Raw genomic sequence first — 6,000 nt, forward strand, 5'->3', positions numbered from 1 at the left:
TGTGTATGTATATGTATATATATGAAGATACAACAAAAATAATGGAAAGGAATGGTCTGACAAATAGGGAAAATAGGATAGAGGAGGATGACGAAAAATCATAGAGGAAAAATATCCAGAATGAGATCATCCTCTTTGCACAGCTAACCCTTTCATTGTACTCTTGATCATGTTTCCCCCAGCCTCTCTCTAGGACCTAATCTATGGATTATCATACCTTCTCTAATGACCAATTTTTCCTAATTTTCTGTTTATAAACATAAAGTCTTTCCTGACCTTTTACCCATCATGCAAGTATTCTCTTTCATACCCTTCAATACCAAATTTCTAGAAACCTATACTGACTAACTCACCAACCACCAAGCCTCAAACCCTAGCAGTCTGATATATCCACCATCTCTCCAATATTATCTTAATGATAAAATAGAATCTTTCACTTCATTAATTTTTTTAACAGCATCAGCTATTACTAGCTATCATCTCCTATTCTTAATACTCTGTCTTCCCTTGGTTTCTGATACTCCTCTCTCCTTGTTTTCCTGTCTAACCACTCCATTCACATTCTTCCCACTTACTTAAGTATGCTATCCCCCAAAGTCTGTCCTTAATCCTCTTCTCTATATATTCTCCTGTGACAATCTCATTCACTCCCATGCCTTCAATTATCACTCTGTCAATGATTCCCAAATCTATATATCTAGTCCTGATTTCTCTCCTTTGAGCTCCAGTACTACATTTCCAACTGCCTACACCAAAGCATCTCCAGCTAACATTTTACCAGCATCTCAAACTCAATTATCTCTCCTCCATATGTTCTAATGGCACCATCATACATTTAAAGATAAAGAACTAAGTCCTCAAGAGGTTAAAAGACTTGCCAGGAGTAGGATATATACTCAGTTGTTCTTATTCCAAATCAAGTACTCCTTCCACTATAATATGTTGTTCAATTTTTCCCATTTACTCAGGCTTATACCTCTAAATAGCCCTTCTCTTGCCCTCCCTTCCCTTTCTCTCTTTGCCCACATACCCAAAACAATTGCCAAGTCTTATCCATTCTAGAGTAACAATGTATGTTACATCCATCTTTTCTTCTCCATTCACATTACTGATACCACCTTATTGATCCCTGATCATTTTTACCTGTACTATTTATTGTAATGATCTCTCCTTGCCCCTAGTCTCTCCATTCTCCAATACATTCTTCAGATAGCTGCAAAAATAACTGTCCCTACACACAGGAATGACTATGACTATGTCATTCTCTTAACTGAGAAAAAACCAAAAACCAAAAGAACCTCCACTCCTATTTGTTCTCTACTTTTAAGGGACAATGTATAGACTATAATACAAGCTTCTTACCCTGCAATTTAAGGTCTATTATAATCTGCCTCCAACCTACCTATCCAGCTTTATTGTACTCAATTCTTAACATACACTCATCAAGAATACCGTCATACCTTTTCCTCTAAATGAATGCATGACCTAGATATAAAGGATCACATAATAAACAAATTAGGAGCAAGAAAGGAATTACTTTTCAGATTGATGGACAAGGGAAAAGTTCATGACCAAACAAGAGATGAGGATACCAGATCAGAAAATGAACAATTTTGATTATATAGAACTGAAAAGGGTTTTTTTAACAAACAAAAGCAATGCAACTAAGATTTAGAAGGGAAACAATCAAATGGGGAAAATCATCTTTATAGCAAGTTTCTCTCATAAAGGTCTCATTTCTGCAATATATAAGGAATTGAGTCAAACAGATTCAGAATAAGAGCTATGCCAAATGATATTGTCAAGGGACATGAACAGGGAGTTCTCAAGGAGAAAAAAATCAAGCTGTCTATAGCTACATTAAAAAAAAGTTCAAAATCATTAATAATTAGATAAACTAAAGCACATCTGAGGTTACAACTCATACCTATCAGATTGATAAAATTGATTTTTTTTAAAAAATGGTTGTTAAGGGCTAAAATTCTAGCTAGTCTGTCTAAAATATCTAATGAATGGTTGCCAATAAATTATAAGCTTTAGCAAGAGTTAGACTTTTAAGCATTTATTAAGGAGAATAAGAATTTGATAAAGAGAGAGAGAAAGGCCTAGATTCCTATCTATTAAAGGGAGAGCACATTTCTAGCTCCCTTCTCCACCAGTCCCCAGGAAAAAAAGCCCCAGTCAGAGCGCCAGGTTCCTCCTCCTTCCTCCCACTAGCAAGCGTCACTTCCTGACGCCAAAGAAAAGATGCATGTTCTTGCCCTCAAAGACCTTCCTTTCATGGTGGAACTTTTCTACAGTAAGTCTCCAGCAGGTGGCATCATTCCAATCGTTACATGGCAAAAGTTAGAGGGACTAATAAGAAAATAGGCACCTTAATGCACTATTGGTGGAACTGAATTGGTCTAGTCATTACGGAAAACTTTTGGAATTATGTCCAAAAAGTTACCAAACTGTGCATACATACCATCACTGACCTCTGAAAGGATCGAGGTGGCACAGTGGATTATAGCATTAGACTTGAAGTCAGGAAGACCTGAGTTCAAATCCTGCATGACACTTAAGAGCTATGATAATAGGCAACTTAACTGTTTGTCTCAATTTCCCCATTTGGAAAATAGGTATAATAATAATAACAGCACTCATATCACAGGGTCATTGTGAGGATCAAATGAGATAACATATGTAAAGCACTTTGCAAACCTTAAAGCACTATACAAATATTGGTTTAAATTATAATCATTAATTAGAGATATCACTAAGTCAATACTCCGAGACCAAAGAAAAAAGCAAAAGGTCCCATACAAAACTAATTATAGTAACCCTTTTTTGTTAGAAAAGAACAAGAAACTAAGGAGATACCCATCAATTGGAGAATGGCTGAACAAATGACAGTATATGAATGTAATGGAATGCTATTGCGTTATAAGAAATTATTAAGGAGATATATATTTAAATTGTACCTTGTTCTGGTTCTCCTGACTACCCCCACTCCCTCTAGTTAGTATAGTAAAATTCATAAATAGCCAGTACAAAGTAACAATAGCAGGAATTGTAAAAGGTAACCTAGAAGTTTTATAAAGAGAGTGCAACAGTTACCTGCAAACTGTCTCAAATTCTCTAAAAGTCACATCATGAGACTATGTGCTAAATCAAGGGAAGCCGACTAGGCCTTACTGTAAGGGTCCTTTGGTTCTGCTAACTGCACATGGCAAGTAATCCTCGGATAAGTTCCAGACAACCACAGTAAGAACAGAAGAACGCCAAATGTTGATAACTTTAAGATGTTGTGGATATGTTAAAGAACTAAACCCAAAGTGGTACTAATAAGACTCTGTCCCCCCACCAAACCCCCATAAAAATGAGACCCCAAACTCCTGCCTCCCCCCCCAAAGCACTTTTCCATCTCCTAAGAGTCTATGCTGCTCAAGTGCTCCCAAATACAATGCATGATTATATAAGTGACTCTGTGGTGCTTCCCCTTCCCATTCTTTTTCTCACACTGCCTGCCTTACTCTACTACCCCATCCCTGTCCCCATTACATCTGCCTTTGTATCTCCATGCTGTCTGTGACATTTGCCCCCGTAAGCTCTGTGGCTTATGAAAGTGTTACTGAAGAATTATTTCCCACTGACATCATGGTCTTTCCCAACAAGGATACAAGAAACCAAGCATACCTGCCCCGACTTGACCCAGAGGGACCCCTTGTGGGGCTCCCTTATTTAATTAATAATTCCATAAATTAATTAACAATTAAAGATGGTTCCTGGGAAGACTTGGATAAACTAATGCATAGAGAAGTGAGCAAAACCAGTAAAACAATTTATAACACTGTAAAAATGAACAATTTAGAAAGATTTCAGAACTCTAATCAATACACAGGCCGACTATGATTTCAGAAGATCAATGATGAAGAATGCTACCTACTTCCTGACAGGCGATTTACTAAATATGCAGAATGAGACTCACTAACATTTAATATTTAGTATTTTCTTCGATTATTTTAAAGCATTATTGTGAGGAGGCCATAGACTTCACCAGACTAATAATGAAGTCTGTGGCATACAGAATCCCACTGGATGTTCAATAACAATGTCCAAGTTAATTTACAGAGAAGGAAACCAAGGCTCAGAGAAAGTATGCGACTTGCTCATGGTCACAGCGCTATTGATAGTCAGGGATAGGTTGTGAATCTAAATCCAATTCCATCCATTCCTTTATCACACTGTTAAAAAGGTAACTTTTCTGGTGTAGTATCACAAATATTTGTCCTAATCATAAACCATAACAGGGAACAATATAGTAGTGAAGAGTGCTATTTACAATACAGAAATAATTTCTGAGTACCTTTAAAATCAGAAATGTGCCTTTCATTTTCATGATATCTGGTGGTAGCATCTTCAACTCAACATAATTTGAGTAAAATACGTCACTTCTTTCAAGCGAAACTCTAATTTCTACTGTGAAATGAACATGTGATATCTCTCATAAAGCATCATAAGCTCAGCACAGTGCCCAACAAAGAATAGGTGCTTAATTGATACTTGTTATCATTGCTGGGTAGCTCTCACTGGAAATAACTCAAGAGACAGCTTGTAAGTTTCACAACAGAGAAACCAAGAAGAGAAAAACCTGGTTAAATTGGTTGTCATTAAAATGAAATTCATTAATTTTCCTCCTCACCGCAACAGAGGCTCCACTGCGGCAATACTCCATACACACATAAAACAAACCAAACATCTTTCTTTAATTTTTAAGTTCCCTAGTAAGCTGTTCTTAGGTCCTGGGCTTTCTTCACTAATACCTATCCATGCATTCACTTGACACCTGTACCAGAAAACAGATGCTTCCGACCCAGGCACAACCAACGTAAATAAGCACACTGAAGAAAACGAAAAAGTAACAAGTTTCGTTTTCGGATAAAAACGCTACAGAAAACCATCCAAACACACTCTTGGAATAAAAACTCCCCTAAAACTGCACAAGTCTGGGGCGGACACACCTTAGGCACTGACTGCCATGTTTTCATTAGGGACTCCCTTCCAAGTCCCCAGCGTCCCTGGCCTCTCCTCCCAGCCTGGCTCTTCCACCTGAACAAGAATGACCGGTGGTGACGACTCTCAAGGGAAGCCCGGTATGGGGAGGGGGTGGGGAGGGACGACTGACAGCTCAAGCTCCCGGCTGCGCTGCGAGGGCGAGCCCGGGACTCAGAAGTGAAGACGGCACAAGGGCAAGCAGAAACTCTGCTCCTCGTCCCCCCAAGGGCTGAGTCCGGTCCCTCTGGCCTCCAGCCGACCCCAACTTCCTGGTTTCGCCGCCCTCCCTACGCACACCGGCCAGCCGGGGCTCCCACGTTTCCCATACCTCCATCTCCTACCTTCCGCGCTTTCGTCTCTATGCTTTGCCTCTCCAAGTCGATCTCCACGCCTGGCGGGGAGGACAAACGGCAGTCCGATCGCCTCCTTCTCCCGGGAGGGACCCCGGGACTTGGCCTCCCTCAGTCACTCAGACAGACAGCAGCCGGGAGTACCCCGGACGCCGGCGCAGACGTACACACTAACTGTCTGACCAACCCACACCGAGAGGGGAGGGGGAGAAAAGGAGGGCGCCGGGGCCCAGGAGGAACCGGCACGGCGTACGCATCGAACGTATCAACGTGGGCACGTCGGCTCGCACGTTCGGCCCAAACCGATCTTGCGGCCTCCAAGCCCTGGTCAGTAAGTGGAGGAAGTGGGAGGGGGTGAAAATAGAAGAGGAGGAAAAGTTGTCCCGATGGTGGGGGTGGGGTGGGGTGTTTCGTGAGAGGAAGAACGCGCGCGTCCTCCGGGGGCCGTGTCTATACGCGTGCGCGCACGCCCTCAGAGCTTCGGGAAGGATGCGTGGCTTTTGCGCTTGCGTGCGTGTTTTTCTTCTGGTTCTATGTCCAGGCTCCCTCTCTTCCTTCTCCCTTACTCGTTTATTCGTGCTCGTGGAGGTCTTTGCTGTGGGCAGGCCGAACC

At 41.2% G+C, this 6,000-nt stretch overlaps 1 protein-coding gene across 1 annotated transcript in view; it reads right to left on the reverse strand.

Annotated features, from left to right (window-relative positions):
• ASCC3 (activating signal cointegrator 1 complex subunit 3) overlaps positions 1-5,695 on the reverse strand; it is a 344,494-nt gene extending 338,799 nt beyond the window's left edge. The window contains 1 exon segment of the mRNA XM_044004344.1: positions 5,366-5,695. The gene's annotated coding sequence lies outside the window, so the exon portion shown is untranslated.
• Positions 5,696-6,000: the final 305 nt, after the last annotated feature.

The sequence above is a fragment of the Dromiciops gliroides genome, chromosome 4 (assembly GCF_019393635.1).
Source record: "Dromiciops gliroides isolate mDroGli1 chromosome 4, mDroGli1.pri, whole genome shotgun sequence".
Taxonomy (NCBI): domain Eukaryota; kingdom Metazoa; phylum Chordata; class Mammalia; order Microbiotheria; family Microbiotheriidae; genus Dromiciops; species Dromiciops gliroides.